The sequence below is a fragment of the Aegilops tauschii genome, chromosome 6 (genome assembly GCF_002575655.3).
Source record: "Aegilops tauschii subsp. strangulata cultivar AL8/78 chromosome 6, Aet v6.0, whole genome shotgun sequence".
Lineage (NCBI taxonomy): Eukaryota > Viridiplantae > Streptophyta > Magnoliopsida > Poales > Poaceae > Aegilops > Aegilops tauschii.
Window position 1 is genome coordinate 482,742,957 of NC_053040.3, and position 18,890 is coordinate 482,761,846.

General features: G+C 40.9%; 2 long non-coding RNA genes and 1 pseudogene across 10 annotated transcripts; 2 read left to right on the forward strand and 1 right to left on the reverse strand.

Annotated features, from left to right (window-relative positions):
• The first annotated feature begins 610 nt into the window (after window positions 1–610).
• LOC109760755 (uncharacterized) lies at window positions 611–9,761 on the forward strand. 8 transcript variants are annotated; one of them, XR_005760917.3, is made up of 13 exons: window positions 685–972; window positions 1,316–1,435; window positions 1,598–1,677; window positions 1,816–1,890; window positions 1,993–2,079; window positions 3,173–3,310; window positions 3,450–3,835; window positions 4,641–4,994; window positions 5,364–5,591; window positions 6,601–6,858; window positions 7,769–7,896; window positions 8,360–8,544; window positions 9,617–9,761. It is a non-coding gene; the product is annotated as an uncharacterized lncRNA (long non-coding RNA). The 8 variants fall into 8 exon arrangements; XR_012188242.1 differs by lacking the exon at window positions 9,617–9,761 and having other exon boundaries at window positions 611–972; window positions 1,316–1,411; window positions 5,364–5,577; window positions 8,360–8,746; XR_012188239.1 differs by lacking the exon at window positions 9,617–9,761 and having other exon boundaries at window positions 637–972; window positions 1,316–1,411; window positions 6,091–6,858; window positions 8,360–8,746.
• On the reverse strand, window positions 2,401–18,124 carry LOC141026320 (uncharacterized). Of its 2 annotated transcripts, XR_012188245.1 has the most exons (7): window positions 18,006–18,124; window positions 16,456–16,703; window positions 10,890–11,814; window positions 10,653–10,796; window positions 10,173–10,549; window positions 2,598–2,679; window positions 2,401–2,522 (listed from the first exon to the last, which is right to left on the reverse strand). It is a non-coding gene; the product is annotated as an uncharacterized lncRNA (long non-coding RNA). The 2 variants fall into 2 exon arrangements; XR_012188244.1 differs by lacking the exons at window positions 2,401–2,522; window positions 2,598–2,679 and having other exon boundaries at window positions 10,065–10,549.
• LOC123494387 (uncharacterized) lies at window positions 12,615–15,800 on the forward strand (annotated as a pseudogene).
• Window positions 18,125–18,890: the final 766 nt, after the last annotated feature.

The window sequence follows — 18,890 nt, forward strand, 5'->3', positions numbered from 1 at the left end:
TATCTAGCTATCTAGATGGTCCAGTGTGCAGACACACGTGGACCGCGGATGAACTGCAGCAAACGCCCAGGACCACGGAAACTGTTGTACCAAACGCTCAGGAGTCAACTTGCATCTGTACATAATAAGTTGCATTGGCAGCTACCATACCAGCAGCAACCAACAATAATACCCTTTGTTTCCGGCTTTCCGCATACAGCACGGTACTTCAAGGCCTATCACCATGTGCACGGCAAAACAAAAAAGGAACAGCAAAAGATCGTGATCGACACGACGGTTCGAATCACTGGAATTCGCGGCTGCAGTAATAGGGAACTAAATCCACATTGTGGTTATAGGAATTTTAGCACTAGCAGTTTGGTTTCAAAAAGTGAAGACTCTAGCTGCACTGCACAGCCAAAAACAGAGAACGCTAATCAACCATGTATAGTTTTTTTTTTCTGATATAAAGGATCTCTACTCCTAATGTCTCAGTTGGTAGTCTCCGTTCCGGATTTATTTTCGTCCCACTATTTTCGTCCGGTTTTTTTTCGTCCTCCCTCCCACCTCCATCTTCACCTCCAAATAACGATCCCAACAAAAACCACGTTAGAGGGAGCCGATGCCTCCAGGTGTCTCCTCGCACGCGAGAGAATCGAACGTCAAAAAAACTTACGAAAAAAACCAACGAAAAAAAGTCGACGACTCGCACGCACGGGCGAGCGAGCGAGGCCTCCCCCTCGATCCCCAACCAGGTCACAGATCCCTTCACCCCTGCCCTCGCACTCGCATCAAGCCGCCGCCTCCAGAGCGTCCTCGATCCTTGCGCTACCTCCCTTCTCCGCCGGCGATCTCTTTGCAAACGCTGATCCGCTTCATGGCCGCCACCGCTCCTTCTCGTCTATACAGCGACTGCCGGTCTCCACCACCAACGCCATATCATTTCCTCATCGTTCTGGAGCGGCGACACGCAGGTGATGGCGACCTATGTAGGTAAACGCCTCCTCTCATCTCTCTCCCTAGGATGCCCTGCCCTCTCCTTTCTCTGTCTGCCATTCATGGCAGCGGGGGATCCGGGGAACGGGGGCCGATGGCGGAAGGGAATGGGGACCAGTGGCAGCGGGGAATGAGATCTGGAAGTATTTTTTTTTCTGACGGTGCTACGGCGGGCTTACGCCAGCCTGGGAAGTATTTATTAACAGATGGTGGTGTTCTCAGATATTTGTTATTCAAGTTTCTTCGTGTGTTGTGCACCTAAAACCATGTGCTATTCTTGTTAATTGCATTATATCTTCCTTTCCTCTGTATTTAACACATTATTTGCCCCTAACTGAAGGCACCCATAATTCGTGGAAGAGAACCCACAGTAACTGCAGAAGAAAAGAAGTTGGGATCTCAGAGATCTGGAGAGCTTAGTGCAAAAGTAAACCAGGCAAGCCCTTTTCCTCTGAAGAAGGTTGTCTGCACTCTGCACTACATAATTTTTTACAACTGTATTCTCCACATTTATGTTATAATAATCTCCTCTAGAATTGTTTGGATGCATTTTCTTCCAATTTTATGGGCTCTAGCTTAATTACCTTCTGAATTCTTCTGATGGCTTCTCAATGATATTCAGTCATATTGAGACGAACGAATGCCCTGCTGTCCAATCACTTGCCACCAAATTTATGTCCTGTCCGGTGTATATTTGGCCAGGTATGTTCATCGCACATTCAGAAAACACAAAAAGAATTGTGTACCTGCTATCCATTTTGTCTTTTATAGTGATTCTTCCTTCTTTTTACATTATATAATTGTGCCTCATCTACATTACTTAACCCTGCTTATGTATAGATTGTTGAAGTAGTGTGCCGCAAGCTGACTCCCTTATAGATGACACCGTACAACCACTTCACACACTCCAAAAATGTAAGGAAAATCTGTACCGTTCTGAGTTTCAAGCAATATTCAGTAGGCACATGTAAGGTAGTCGGAGTTATATTTACAGGAGTCTGTGGTTGACCCTGTCAGGTTAAGTGCTTGATATCTGAAGAAGCAAAGAGTACTAAAGTTTTGGCATATATTACTGCCCTTAAGAAATTATGCAACCATCCGAAGGTAATTAATTCCAGTTTAATGTTTCGCCCCACGATATATCTCTTTCAGTGAAAGTAGTTTCGACAGTAGGATCAGAGTATATTACAATCTTTTTTTAATTAGTTAATGTCCGCACCTTGCTAAACCCCAACACATTGAGCTGTCTCGTCTGGCTCCGCCGCTGCACTTGGTCGATGTCCTCACCTGGCATCATGATGAGGTGGTGGCCGGTGGGTGGCGTGAGGAGCGGCAACAGACTCATTTATCTTGTTTACCAGTGTTTACATATTCTGTTAGGAAAAAACATCATCTAAGATGCAAGTTTTGATGAAAGGAGCTGTATTTTTTTTCTTTTATATTTTTGCTGGAAAGAAGGAGCTCTAACTTAAAGAGCATGTCAACATAGCTACTTCCAAATACTTTGAATGCATGCTTCAGCGAAGTCATCTCATAGATGAAGCAGCCTGAAAATTGCAGATTTTTAGCCAAGAGAACAAGCGAGCAAGACATGCAACTGAATGTTAGATAGGAATGCTTGCCTAGCAAACATATGTCTGACTTGGAGCCATACGGACCATCAGCAATAAGTTCAGGGCACATGTAACTGGGAGTTCCTACAACCTTCAGAAGAGACACGATTTATCAAATCATAAGCAAATTAGAAAGAGAAACACCTACCTAGGGGTTGAGCAAGAATAACTTACTGACACAGCTAAATCATGAGAAGTCAATACTTTAGGTCTTTATCCAGCCCAAAAAGTCCACGTTTTAAGCTATTTCTCCCCAAACTCAAGCAAGCCTCTAAATTAGAATGGAGAAGTTGCATAGGCAACAAACTTTTAGATACGTTGCATGCTTTAGGTAATCAATCTGCATGTTTAATTTTTCTATGCTTTTCTTTTGCTTCACCTTTTCTTACTATCTTACCTTTTAAGTGATTAGGTCGAAGTGACTTCACTAGGAATTAGATGTGGATTATATATATGTGGAACTTCTTGCTACTACTGCTGGGCTTGCTAAAAGAAACAAATTCAGTATTGTTGTTCTCATGGAACATGCAAAGAGCTCTGTTGGCATGTATATTTTTTGATCTATCCGTTTAATTTGTTTCCAGAACTTATTATGCCCACGACCACTGCCATGGACTTTGTGGCCCGCCTGCTTATCCTTGATGTGGCTACAATGCGCGAACCAGTGTTCGACTTTGAACGCCGACATGGACGGCGGCCTCAAGTGCTACACCATCTTCTTGGTATGCAGACCAGCACCACTGGGGGCTTAGCCAAGTTGTTTTTTTTTACCTATTTAACAACTAAGCGCTAGATATTGTCAACAGATAAATTTGGATGGGTAGGATTTTACTAATGTTTATTGATGATGCTTTGTTTCAGGATATGTGGAGAGGCTTTTTGCACTGCAGTTCAAGACATACTGTAGATTACATGGCTAAAGAAAATTATTTACGATTAATAAATCATGTTCTTGCTAAATTATTAAGTGTTCAAGCATGCCTACTATGATCCCGTGCTTCCTCTTTGTGTATGGCTTGCTGTGAAAACACTAAACATAACATGTGCTTGATTAATTCAGTATACTACTTCTCTTAAGAAGGTTAGGGTCAACGAGGAAGCACATAACTGTGTTTGATGCATTCTTCAGGTTGAGGGTCTGATAATGGACTTAACACAACTGCTGGAGAGAGATTAAAATATTGAATATGGTAGCAGAGGAGGAAGCTGAAGTTGGTAGATTAATAGAGCGAGAGTTCCAGACCCAGGTAAGTTCATAATTGAGTTGTGTGTAAGACCAGTGCTACATGGTTCCACTTTGCGTCTCTGTAGTTATTTAGCTGAAGGTGTGCATGAGAATTAGCTATTTATTATTGTGTACTTTTAACTTTAGAAACATTGAAGTTGTCCCTTTTTTATCAATAACTTAATGTGGAAAAGTATTCTTTTCAAGGGAATCATGGTTAATAATTTGTATTAGAGGTTGGCAGTGATACTATAGTAAGTTTGCATTTTATACCAGCTAGCAGGACTTCATAGAAATTTGTTAGAGGAATTGCAACAACCTTGACCAAATATTATTTTTCTTATTCCTTTCTAGTTTTAGACAAAAACAATAGAGAATCTCAATCCTTCTACTGTCGCAGTACTTGAAGTAGAGCAACCGCTGCCTCAAACTTCAAAGAAGATGGGCATGAATGGCTGTTTTGGTTGCAGGTTACTCCAAGAACAAGTGCATTATATTTCTGTGTATCCAGTAGCTTATGCAGCCCATAATTACTTTCCCAACAGATTCATGATTGGGAGAAGTAGCTAAAGGTTAGAATTGCAGCATCTGAGCGTGTCGATTATCCAGACTATAAAAGGTCATAAGTTTTGATTGTGTGCCCATTTGTGTGCACATGGGTAAAAGATCCTTGGACATTTTTATTTTTTTAGATCTCTGGAGCACCTTGAGGTAGCAATCCAGCCTACAATGTCACATTTTGTATGACCACTGCTCAAGAGAATTATTTTTTGAATATTTTACTAACATTCTCGTGAACCTGCACCTGAAAGTTTTAATTTTTGCAGCAAGCGATGCAGAGAAACAAGACAAATAACTACGAAGTAGTAGATCATAGAAAGGACTGGTGTCAATTGATCAGTCATAGTCAAAGAATGATATGGAAATTAAACTAAGCATGACATGTCGGAATAATAGCAGAACCAGAGCAAGAGAAAAAAGTTGATTAGCAGGTCGACAGTGATGCCTGCTAAGAGAGAATCCACACGTCCATCCTTTTGCCACTGCTGAAGCCCCACATCCTCGATCTCGACACGCTTGCCTGCCATCCTGGCCGACGTCCTCGCTATGGCCCCCAAGCCACGCAACCACCTCGCCAGCTGTTGCTAGAGCCGAGCGCGTTGGCAGACTCCGCACCCAAGGTAATACTTTCAGTCACGCTTATGAACAAGTTTTTTTTCTACCAAAACATAGGTTTCATTTCTGGGCAGCATGTTCCCTCCCAGGCATCAACAATGTGCAACAGTTGAGCCAAAGGGTGGGGTTGCTAGCTCCCTTGCGGTTAATTTTCATTCGATTTTCCTGAAACATTACATATGTACATAATTGTAACCCGGCCTAAGCTTCCTAGAAATACATGTCTCTCTAGGAAGTTTGGATATGTTCTAACTCTTCTCAGTTAGGGTTAACTGGATATGTTCTAACTCTTCACAACGAGAGTATATATTCATCTTGGAAATTTGTCAGTGATGTAACGTTTTGTGTACAAGCTGATTCATCTTTTTGGTCAGGTTTTTAGTTGATGAAGGACGAAGTCTGCACCAAGAAGACCATTCTGATGGATTCAAGAGAATCAAAAGTGAAGAATCAAGTTACAATAAATATGTCGATTACAAATATGCCTACAGATACACAAGTGGTTTTCAGATATCTTTGCTTGATTTGGAGCTGCTCAAAGAAAAAGGATGGCCACATATATATGGTAGTTACTTCCATGTCACAAAGGTGCTCTTCAGTAGGTACTGCATAATCACATTGAAGTTCATCACAACATTCACATTCTTAGTGTTGTTATCATATCATATATCATATATCTCTTCAGTGTTTGATCACAATTTAGATAATTGATCTGATGTTGCTCATCTTTCAGTAGACGTATTTTAAAATTTATGTTTAGTACTAGAATTCTGTTTTCAATTCAGTTTCACATCATCATGTCACTATAAATTTCAACATGGTATGCTTGCTCGTTTAGACTAGACAACTTTATGAAAATGCGGCATCGGCATCAGTATGCTGCCATTGATCGTATTGCCAAGCTTTTTTGTACATCATCTGACACAACATCATATAGTCAATATGATGCCCTATGCACACTGCCCATTAACTGAATTACTAGAATGTTCATTGTTTTCTTCCATGTGTATCCCTTGGGGTGTGGTTCTTATGAACACTTATTTGCAGGTTTATGGATTCCTTCTAGAGTTTGAGAAATTTTAATGAGAATTTGTTTGACAGAAACGCGAGGAGGGGCCATTAGGACAAATTTTTACGTATAAGAGATCTTGGGCAGACTGGAACCTATGGACCAAAACTGGGGCAAGAGTTCAGTAGCTTTGCTGTTGTTGTTCTGGAACTCTTTATGTTGTGAAATAGCTAGGGAAATTGCATTGGTGCATGTTGTATAATTTGGGGTCCTCAGATTGATACAATATTGTAAGAAAACGCGCCTTAAGGTTTGCATCGTTTGTATTAAGGTTGTTCCTTATTTCAAACGAACATGCTTTAGAGGTGTTTTTACAGATGTGCTCCTGCTTCTATCTACTGATCAAATGACTTTCTATTTCATTGTTTTCTGCCAATATATTATTCAGGAGTAATGAGTGATAAGAATAAGATAAGCCAGTCGTGAGTGTGAAGTGGCAAGATAGTTTGTAAATTCAGAATCTTCATTGCAAGTACACGAACTGATGTTTTTTGCCCACACATTGCTCAATGATAATTTATACCATGTCTTTAATTTACTAGATGAACTGCACACCTGAACGCATCACTAATGGAAAGATTCATCATCTTGGTCGGCTGCTTGCGGCGGGGCTTGTGGCTGGTGGTTGCGGCAGTGGCAGAGCAGTGTCCGAGAGCGCGGCGCAAGCAGTGGCCCCTGCTATGTGGGCTGATGGGAGCACACCATCCAAGCAGCACTTCCAAGTATGACAATGTCCGCTCTACACCAAGGTACGTGGGCACTCGTGCAAAGATCTAACATCTTCACCGACTAGGACTAAGGTATGTGTTTTCTTCTGCCCGTGTGATGTGGTGATAATTTGTTATGCATATGTTTGTAGATGTTAGTCAGTATTTGGGAGATATGAGGTAGTTTTCTAGATAAGAAATAGAACAAGAACGAGAAGGAGCTTTAGTTGGGCCATGTCATTGTGAACTTGCAGCACAAAATTTTATAGGAGGTGGTTGTCGTAAAATTAGGTGCTTAAGATCTACGGAACTATAACAAATTTACTTTCTGGGTCTAACTATTTTAATAATTTCTTGCGTGAATAGATGGGCCAAGCCGAGCAGGCCATCACCAACCTATTCGTGCTTTGGTTTATTTTATTTGAGTATTTGTGTTCTTAATCTTTGTTTTCACTGGTGTGTGCTCCGTCCTCTCAGGCTAGATTTGAATTTGTTGTCATAGAAAAAAAAATATCGCCTTTAATAGTAGAGGTGATCTAGTTATGTATGCAAGACTATGCAAGATCCTCGATGAGGATTGTTTTTTCTGAATCACTTATCCCTGAGCAGCATCTGCATCCTTCTGCCTTAGCCTGATCAATTCTTCCCACTATGCAGTTTTGTTTTTTAATTGCCAACATATTCGAATGGAGGTGTCTCCTTGTCAAGCATGCATCCGTTGAAATTGGGTGTTAACCAATTTTTCGAGGATTGCATCAATGTTTCTTCCTACGATGTTTATCTTTTCGGTCTTTTAGCTAATGACAATGTGTGACAGTGCTCAGTTGTGTATATTCTTGGACCTTTTACATTCAATATTAACAATTCAAAAGTTAACATGGATCTAGCCATCTAGGTGAACTTCCAGATAATGCTATCAGTTTTCTAGCAAACTTGAAAGCTTTTGATACTTTTGCTTGTACTTGATATCTTCGAGAGACTCACATATATGAGTGTTGTGCAGTTTAGCTCTCCATATGGTGCCCATTTTTTTACGGGTAAGGCAAGAGCTCTGCCAATTCATTAAAGTTGACGGGAAACTGTAAAGAAGGCATAAAAAGAAGAAGGAAAAGCGCCACAAAATAAATGGAGGTATGGTTGTTTTTGCTAGAAAAAACCCATAGTATTTTGCTAGAGAAAACAAATTGATGTGCATGCACTGATTACATTTGCTTCATGGCGCAATATGTTTATGCTACTGTTAAATTGTGTTTTTTATTGTTTATTTTGTGTTATAAACATATTTTAAAAAGTATTTGGCTATTGGTTTTCTGTGTTATCTTTATTGTAGTAATAGTTTGAACATTCAAATGAAAATCTGGGATATTACAATGATGATAATACAGCTTTGGTAAAGATAGCCTCTATTGATTATAAAACGCATGATGAGTGTTTTTCCTAATAACCATGGTATGTGAGGTCGATTTAATATTCACATATATGCTGAAATTTTGCACCGAAGAACCAGCAATCGAGTTATATGAAATTTCTTGCAAGGGCTACCATTCTTTTTAGTACTGACTAATCCCATGGGTACCAATGGTGAAATATTCAGGTCTAAATACTGGATGAGATTTTCATTGCTGGCATTCTTCATGAACCTGTCAAGGAGAACATTTCAATACTAATTGTTGCAAAGGTGTTCTCACCACCGGCTAGCAAGAAGAGAGTATGATTTTTCAGTGCTCACTGTTGTAAGCTTGATTCACAAGGAGCTTCTCAATGTTGTACATGTAGTTTGTGAGTAACAGAAATAAAACCTATTTCTTCATTCTTGTCTTGTACCTCCGTTTCAACTCCCCCAAACCAGTAGAGTTCAGTTACGTGTTTCAATATTAGGAAGTCATCATCTTCTAAAACAAATTTTGTTACCTACTCAAACATATTTTATTCCTGTGTTTCTAATAAATTTTGTATAAAAACATATGTACAATAGAACCTGTACAACCTGCATTGGAGCATGCTCATTTGCTCTGTCCATTTCTTCTAAAGAGTCCAGATTCCTACGCATTCATAAATACAATTTAGTGTGCTCTAATACATTACCGGAATCAGATGATATATTTTCTGTGCGAATTCGTTGACACAGTTCCTTACAAAAGTTGTATCTTCGAAAAGGACAAACAACTCTATGTAATCCTATCATCCATTCTGATTTTGAGCCAAGTATACCCATTATCTTTTTCCTTCTAGCAAGGTACCATAGACATGTTATGAAATTCTCCTTTGCCTTCCAGGTGAACCAAATAGGCATCTTTTTAACAAATGGAGGGAATTCGTTTGTCAATAAAAATAAATTTTTCACAGGAGATGTTGTCTTATTTCTTCAAGTATAAGCAAATGAACATTGTGATGAAGTTAACAACTTTCTCTCCTTATTCCTCTTATTCATTGTGTGTTATCCCGATTTATACATGTAACAATGATGAATGATGATGAACTTAGACTTAGTGTAAGCAGAGCCAATCTGTTTCGTTGAACAAACCAGCTCTCTATCCTTATTTCTCCTAAAAGCTTTCAGACGATACTCACACCATATGATTCCTTGAAACATAGTAGTATTTTTCACATCTATTACAATCCAAGGTTTTTTTAGTTAATATTATTCTTTATATTTGTAAGTAGTATAAAGTTGCCCCAAAACTGGTAATACGATTTTGGATGATATATTATGATGCTGACAAGGAGGTTATTGGTGCTGAATAAAATAGCAGTATGAAATAACCTTGCAAATATTTGTTGGCTATTAGTTTGAGCCTTTCAACTCAACTGAAATTTTTATTTGTATAGTCTTTTACCTCTGGTTTTTCAGGTTATTTGGAATGATGGTAGGTATTAATGAAGTAGTTCACGTTGGACTGGCTCAAAGTGGAGAAACATGATTGTATTATTAAGCATTTAAGCTCCTAGCAATTTAGAACCTCGATATCTTGGGGCTGCCTTGCATTATTTCAGAGAGCTGTATTTTTTCCGGACATTTTATATTGCCACACAATGAGCACATCAGGACACGTCCCCACTTATGTTCTAGGTTTGGGGGTTTGCAGATTTGTTTAAAGGGAACACAGTACTCCATGTGTTTGTCTTTAATTAATGGATAATAACAATACACATGCTTTCGTGAGATGATCGAATCTTAAGCATAAATAATAAAGGCATTCAAGTGTTATTATCATTTGTAATGAAGTGCACAATAAAGAGTTCAATGTTTCAATTTTTTTATCAAAATATATTGCAAGTGAAGTGGATTTTAATTATTATTTTTTGTTATTGGCTATTTTTTCAATCCATGTTAAAGTTGACATGCCCGTGGCAACGCACGGGCAGTCTACTAGTCATCATAACACGTGACAAGCTCAAGGTAGTACCTTCGTCGTTCGCTGATGACCTGCAGCAGCCGCGGCCTTTTTCAGCGAGCACGGAAGGGTCAGGTGATGCTGAACGCCACGGTGGACGGAACCTTAGGAGCCAGGTGGGTCGAGGCCATCTCGGTAGCGTAACGGCACCTTTCTTCGTCTTCCGACTTGTGCTTCTCCTTCCTGAAGACAAATGGCTCATATGCACGCGTCTCGAGTTGCAAGCTCTCCAGGGCGGGCGCCCTTCTCAGCAGAAAGTAGAGGAGCTCCATCAGTTCCGGTTCCCCGCTAAACCCTTTGATCACGATAATGTGGAGCCTCGCGAAAGTCAGATCCTCGGGCCATGTCACGTTGAGCTCACTAGGTTGTTCCTTCAGCTTGGAAAACCCCTGCATGGATAAGCTGGCTAACATGAGAAAAAGCATAGAGAGGTAAACAGCTGTTGGCATGTTCTGATGCAAAGCGTGTAGAAATCACAAGTGCACAGCATACATGCACCCCGAAGTATTCGAGTGATGGAGCTGCTTTAAGGAGATACGCAAGCGAGCAAATGCACTCTTTCCAAGATTTCACCAGAAAGAAGACGATCATCTTGAAATTAGCAAACCTGAAAGTGTGCCGCAGCGCACGGGATACCTGGAGGGAGTCCAAGAAAAAAGAAGTTGAATTCAGCATGTAGACATTGTCTAAATATGCTCATGCAAACCGAGGGGCAGAAATCTTACGTACTTGTACAGGCCCAGAAAATTGCAAGATCAACGTTTCCAGCTTAGGAAGCTTAGGAAGCGCACTTATGAAGTCTAGAGGGCATTGATTCTTCTTTGTGAAATGAACACGGAGTGTATCAAGAAATGGTGCATATTTGTACTCAATATTTATCTTGTGTCCCTTGTACATGAACGCCAAGTTTGTCAGCATGAATACAAACACTAATTAAGCCATCGCAGAAGTCGACATCCAACTTCAGCAATTGTGAACAAGTAGCCGTCAAATGAATCAATTGATGGCAGAACGCTAGAATCAAGCTTTTGAGAGCACAACAGTTGGAAATAATATTCGAAACAGCTGCATCAGCTATTTTCACACGACTGAGTTCAAGGAAATGGAGACAAGCAAAGCCACTGAGATTTGCAGGTGTTCTTCGTACAGTGCAGTTGGATAGAGTCAACTCGCTCAACCGGCAACCTCTCCCATCAGAAAATGGTGATAATATGAAGTTATACGGCTCATTACGGGAAAGGTCAAGGCAACTTGAGCGATTCTTCTCATAAAGGTCAAGGCAGAGCTTTTCCGTAGAGGCTGAAGCTGCAAACCGAATCCAGTGGTCCAGCTCAGAAGCATTGGCTGAGGTTAATGGGAATCTGACAGTTAATTCCTTGATTCTATTGCCATAACGATTGCGCAAAAGCCCATTCGTTTTGCGAACAAACTTTTTTACTTGAGCTTTCCGCAGACATGGTTTTTGATGGTAATAACAGATTTCTGACTCTGGCATCCTGAGACTATAGAGGTCAAGGATGAGACAGTCAACGTTTTTTCAGAGGTGTCTCCATCTAGAGGAAAGACAGTCAGTCATTGCAGCATCGCTTACTGTCAGTAGGGAAAGAATTTTGATTAAAATGTCATCTGGCAATGTACTGATCCAATCACAGTTCTGCAGAAGAAATGACATGTTAGGTAGTATAAAATTAGAAACCATGTTAAGATGACATTTTACAACTTATTTTACCACAGAAAGCGTTAATATCATGGGTGTCAGGGCTTGATTACACTGTCCATTGAGCAAAATAACAACATGCTTTTAGTTTCCTCGCTAATCTACGCTTTGAACTTACAGATAATTGTAAACAACATTTCCAAAAAGATAAGTGTAAACAAACATAAAAAAGAGCCCCTTTTTCTAACTAAACCACTTTCCATTAATTCATACTATTATTCTGTATGTGTCTCTCTGATCAATACAGCAAGTGGAGGCAACAAATCAAACAAATGCAGTGTAAAAACATTAGTAATTTCTTACAAGTAATGGCAAGCTTTTGATACTATGTAATTACACCACTGCAGACTTGAATTGTTCAACCAATGCATAATGCATAATTAGGCCACTACTTGTTTACGCCTCAAGGTATTTTGAATTTTGGTACTACTGTCAGCCAAGCTTTTAAATATCGGTCGTATCGGCCGCAATATCGGCCGCAATACCGGTTTTGACTGCCCACCGATATGAAGCTACGTTATCGTTTAGAAAATTGCGTTTCTCAACTTACCGGCCGCAATATCGCTGGTCAGCCCGCAATTTCGGGCTGATAAATGTCTGACTGATACGGACGATATGTGAAAGGGGCCCAATTTACAATAACTGGATGAGCCCAGCCCACAAACGTGCACAAGCCTGCATAGTACTAATAGACCTAGGTCTTTTCCTGGGCGTACTTGTACACAGCGGCGGCGGCGGGGATCTTGAACGTCTTCCTCTGGCGGCCGCCGGCTGCGACAGCGGACGGGTGACTACACGGCCTTCTCCATTGCTCTCCGGCTGGAAGCCTACTCCATCCTTGCCATTAGATCCTTCAGCGTTCATCATCTGCAACGGTACAACCTTCTCTGGCAAGCTGCAAACCCAAGAGCTTGAAGCAAGTAGTGATGGCGGCTGGCCCTTGTCTCGCTCGCCGGCGGCGGACACGGACACATGCAAGCTAGTTCAGTTTCTACCACGCACACACGAAGCAGAGGAAAAACAGAGCACTTGTTCGGTTTTGACTTTTGAGAGAGGGAGAGAGAGAGACACGCAGTACACTAGTTCAGGTTTAAGCAAATATTACGAATGTACATTCAGGTTTAAGCATACAGTACGAATGTGCATTCTGTCCTCAAGTCCTTGTTGCCTCATTGCTTGAATTGCTTCTTGCGTCTAGTACAAGTACACTCGTTCTGTCTAGTATAGTACTAGCAGTCTAGTACACTAGTTCTTTTGTTTATGCCTTATTAAGTGGCTAACTAATCATGAATATTTTGTGTAATTTCTTAGCTCATCATGTCAGCAAGTGCGACTTCATCAGCAGCACAGAAAGCAGTGTCAGCCAAAAATAAGCAAAAAAAGGATTCAGCTTGGGAGTATGCATTTTCGCCAAGTGAGCAGCACCCGAACAATGTTGGATGTAATTTCTGTAAAAGTATCTTCAGTGGAGGAATCACCAGGATGAAGCAACATTTAGCTGGATTGAGAGGCCAGGTTACTCCATGCACACAAGTTCCTCAAGATGTTAGGGATAAAATGAAGACAATCCTTGAGGCAGCAGAACAAAAGAAACTAGATAAAGAAGAAGAGTTGAACAAACTTAGAAGTCAGGTTCATATTGCTGAGGAGGAGGATGATGAGGAAGGTCAATCAACCACTTTAGTGCGAAAGAGGTCTTTGACTAAAGGACCACTTTGATGGTTATTGTGAGAAACCAGAAGAAGCTCGTGGAAAAGGAAAGAATTCTCGGACTAGCACTCAAACCACACTAAATGAAACATACAAGTTGAAAGAGAAACAGAGAGTTCATGAATACATTGCAGATTGGTTTTACCAAGCTGGTTAAATGCCGTTCGCCTTGATTCATTTGATTTAATGATAGAAGCTATTGGACAATATGGCCCACGATTGAAGAAACCTTCTCCTTATCAGCTTGGCACTCCTTTGTTGGAGAACAGAGTCAGATCACTAGATGAATATGCAAATGCGCACAAGGAGGCATGGTCGTTGACTGGATGCTCTCTTTTGACAGATGCGTGGACAGATCGACGAGGAAGAAGCCTAATGAACTTGGTAGCTCATTCTGCTAGAGGTGTGTGGTTTCTCCGAGCTGTAGATGCTTCCGCAGATGTTCATGATGCTAATTACATCTACTCTTTGGTACACTCATGCATAGATGAAATTGGTCCGGAGAAGGTTTTACAAGTAGTGACCGATAATGCTTCAAATAACATGGCTGCAGCAAAGTTACTAAAACAGAAATATCCTCAGATATTTTGGACTCCTTGTGCAGCACATACCATTGATCTAATGCTTGAGGACATTGGTAAGAAGCCTGCTATCCAGAATACAATTAAGAAAGCAAAGTCTATTACATGTTACATTTATGCCCACACTAGAGTGTTGTCTATGATGCGTTCTTTTACTGGTGATCGTGATTTAGTTCGAGCTGGAACTACTCGTTTTGCCACTTGCTACCTTAATTTGAAAAGTCTATATGACAAAAGAAAAGAACTGAAAGAAATGTTCGGATCAACAAAGTGGAGCGACTCTAGGTTTGCTAAGCAAAAAGCAGGAAAAGTTATTGCTAAGTTGAGCGACTCATGGGCAACGATTTTTGGTCATCAATTTTGCGACTTATAAACTATTTTGAGCCACTAGCATTTGTACTTAGAAGGGTGGATGGAGATGTTCCTGCTATGGGTTACCTTTATGGTGATCTTGAAAATGCAAAAAAGGAAATTGCTGTCCGTTTTGATGGAAATGCAAAGAAATATGGTTTTATTTGGGATATTATTGATGAAAGGTGGAACGACAAACTCAAGACTCCATTGCATAAAGCCGGATACTACTTGAATCCATTCTTTTATTATGAGAACAAGGCAGAGTTGGAGGAAGAGGTTTTCGTCGCAGCAGTTGTACAGTGCGCAGGTCGTGTGTACCATGATAATGACAAATTACAGGATATGATTGTTGCCCAGCTTAATATGTACACTAATGGCACTGATTCTTTTGGCTCTGCAATGGCTATTCGACAAAGAAAAAGTACAACTATCACCCCAGGTAAAAGCTCTCTCTCTCTGGTTTCAACAATATTTATCTTGTCAAATTTCTAACTTAAATTTGGTTATATTTGCAGCAAATTGGTGGGCAGCACATGGCACTGATGCAAAGGAATTAAGAAAGATGGCTATCAAGATTCTAAATTTGACGTGTAGCTCATCTGCATGTGAAAGGAACTGGAGTGCATTTGAGAGGGTACGTACATCACTTCCTTCATTCATTACCTTTTCATGTAGCATATTGTGCTTTTTAGATCTTAATGGCCGCTTCATTGTAGGTCCATACCAAGAAAAGGACGAGATTAACACAAAAGAGATTGAATTCTCTTGTCTATGTCATGTTTAACAAAAGGCTTCAGTGGAAGTATGCTCAAAGGAAGAGAGACCCATTAGCTGTAAAGTTTGTTGATGATGAACCACCGAATGAGTGGATTGAAGGGGAGGTGAGTGTTGAAGGGCAGCAGCAAGAAAATATTGCTGAAGAACAAGATGGAGAAGGAGAAAATGCATCTGATTATGATGTTGAACAAGATGAACTGGCTCAGGCTGGCGTAAATGAGAAGAAAAGAGCACTGAGCAAAGGTTCGTCAAGCAAGTCAAAGAGAGCCCGCACCATGGAGGCGGAAGAAGAGTCTTCTGACTGTGAAGAGGAAGATGATACAGCCATGCAGTCAATGGACGATTCTTCAAGTGATGATGGAGAGAATGAGGACAATTTCCTTGACGATGACTAAAATCTACAATGAAGCGACTGGATCAATATTTACTATTATGCCTACACGCACTTAATTGAAATACGTTTGAACCATTTACTCGTGATGCACTTGAACAGGATATTTATTTGTTTCATCGTATGCTTTTTTCTTACTGTTTTGGTTATGTCGATATGAACTTACCGATTTTTCGTATATGTGGATTCGGCAAGCATAATGTGTGTTCATTTTTATCTCCATGGTTTACTCCATATTCTATTAAAAATGATGGCAACTATAACATCATAGATAGAAAATTATAGACCAATTTTAATTTCCGATATTACTACATATCGTCCAATATATCACCCGATATCCGATATCCGATATGTCGAGGGCAATCCGATACGAACCCGATATCCGCAATTTTGAACCTTGCTGTCAGCTCAAAACTAGTTCACAAGGTAGTAAATCAAATATTTGAGAGATAATCCTTTGTGGAAACATAAATATCTTCTAACCATTCTGCTTGAGATGAAATAACTCTATATTGCTCAACCTCCCTTCATTTATTTTTTCGAAGTATTCAAACTCCAAGCAAACTGCGTTGGTGGACTAGCATATACAGCTAACTATTGTATTCAAGCTGAAGAAATTATATAATCGTAACAATTTTGCAAATCCCATGCAGAAAATGAGTGCAAGACTTTCTGCTGAAACAACTTTGCATGTATTTATTTTTGAAATACATGTCAAAATGACTACACTAAGGCAGATAGTAATGCACTAGTTCAAGATGATACCTGGACAGTCTGCTCGACATCTTGCGTGCACATCGTCTTGTTTAGGGACCCACTACAGGGCGACGCAGCATCGCGCGACGGCTCATGTGAATGCGACCGATGCGCTACTGACATAATTGCAGCATCACGATCACGCATGTGCCGTTGCGGCTCGGCGGATTGAACGACACGCCATCGTCGCGCTGGATGAATAGCCGGGGAAGGTTTCCGCAGTTTAAATTGCCACTTTTTCATTGTGAAACAATCATCTAGAGAAAGAGATAATGATCCAGAGTTACACAACTCCATAGTTTCTATGTTCATGTGCAGTTCAATGTAATAAAGGCAGAGTCTTCCCCGCATTAAGAAAGGGTAGGATCCACACTTGTGGTGCTGATGTTTACATAGATTTAATATACTCCTTGCCACTACAGATAAAATTAACGCCACAACACAACTAAATGGATTACGTTCCATCTTAGATTATTTTTACATCTTTTCATCATATAGTCATATATATCAAAATCAGAAGTTAACAAACCAAGCAAACACTCCGCTAAAAGGTTCATCAGTTTCTGCTTGAAAGTTAGGTCTTAGAAATAACCTTAATATTAATATGGTCTCGGTATTGTTCCACGGATATTAAACGCCTGTTCGGCAGCTCTCCGCGGAGCGGAGCGCGCGGAGCGGCCTTTTATCAACTCCACAAACTAAAACCGGATTGCCACTCCTCTCCGGCGTGGAGCCGCGGAGCGGAGGGAGTCCGAACGCGCGGTAACTGACAATTCCCCCTTCTTCAGTGAAAAACAGAGCTCCTGCTGGTCACAGTCTAAAAGCTGGATGATGCCTGTTATGGTTTTCATCCCCCATTGCTAATCTTGGGGGGTGCAAATAGAAATCGATCCACAGCCAGTTCTTATTAGCAATCACTTGACTTGTGGGAATTTCCTTTCATACTCCGATTTGTTCCTTTAATTAAGCTAAACAAAGAAGACATAAATTTGCTCCAATTAGGCTCCGTCCGGAATCCCTCTGCTCCGTAACTCCGCTGCGGAGCGGAGCGGCATACAGTAGAAATACAGAGAGCGGCAGACAGGGCGCTCCGCTCCCTGGTGACGGAGCGGTGGATTGCCGAACACAGCCTTAGTTCCCACTCCTACATCATGGCAATCCCATCACCACGCATAAACCGAACCACTACCAATTTGTTCGAGAGAGGAAAAAACTGAACCTACAGCATCGAAATTAAGCTCCAGATTTGTGCTCTTGGCATCTCAAGTTCTCAACTCGTTGGCAGCAAGGGGAAAAAAGAAGCATGCCTCTCGATGGATCAGCACCGGCACCATAGGAATCGCAGAAATAGAATCCGCACGGAATGCGTAAGCTCCTTCTATCCCAAGTGTATGGTTCGAGTTTAGAAGCCCTAGAGTCTGTTCCCCTCTGTCTCCGACCAAACCCTAAGTAAACCCCTGCCTCTCGTTCTGGTACGGGTCAATGGACTTTTCTCATGATCTGAGAGGCAACGACCGAGGCGTTTCATCGGATAGAGGGATTAAAGCAGAGAAGGATACCTCCGGTGGCCGGTGGCGTCGCTGCCGCCGGCGACGACGGGGAGTCCATGTCCGTACAGGCTGCTTCAACCTTTTTTTTCCCAGAGAGAGAGAGAGAGAGAGATAGGAGAAACGGGTTCCACTGGGCGGTCAAGGAGCGTGGCTCTAACTGTTCACTGGGCCTGGCCCAGTACTTCGTGTCCGTTGCTAATTGCACCAGCAACTAGCCGATTATTGAGGTGAACCATGTACTGAACACATACTGCCAGGTCACAGGGGGAAATATCTAGTACTCCCACCCCTAGGGTGCTTTCAGTGCTCCAAACTCGATAGCACATTTTAAAATGTTTACAAAATTCTGAAAAAATACAACACATTGACACAACATCAATTTTGTTGTTAAAAAAAATTCAAATCAAAATTCGAAACATTGCTCGAGATAGAAAAATGACAAAATGGACATCAATGTGATAATGGGCATAATCTAAAGCCCAACTTAAGTTGCGTACTATTTACTGTCAGATTTGTCATTTATGTTTCTCAAGCTACGTTTCGAATTTTGATCTCAAATCTTTTGACAACATACTTTGATGTCGTGTCAATGTGATAGATTTTTTTTCAGAATTTTTCGAACATTTAAAAATGTGCTACCGAGTTTTGGAGCACCGGGAGCACCCTAGGGGTGGGAGTACCAGATATTTCCCCCAGGCCACAGGTACTGTAAAAAAAAATACTGCCAGGCCACAGGTCAACGCGTGAACCATAGCAAATCCTCAATCTTCTTCAGTAAAGGGGTTCCAGACAGTACCCGCTTGGAGATCAAAACATTGCTGAATGTCCCAAATGAAACTTTGAACGAAAAATACTTGCATGCCATCTTTTTTTTGAGACACACTTGCATGCCAT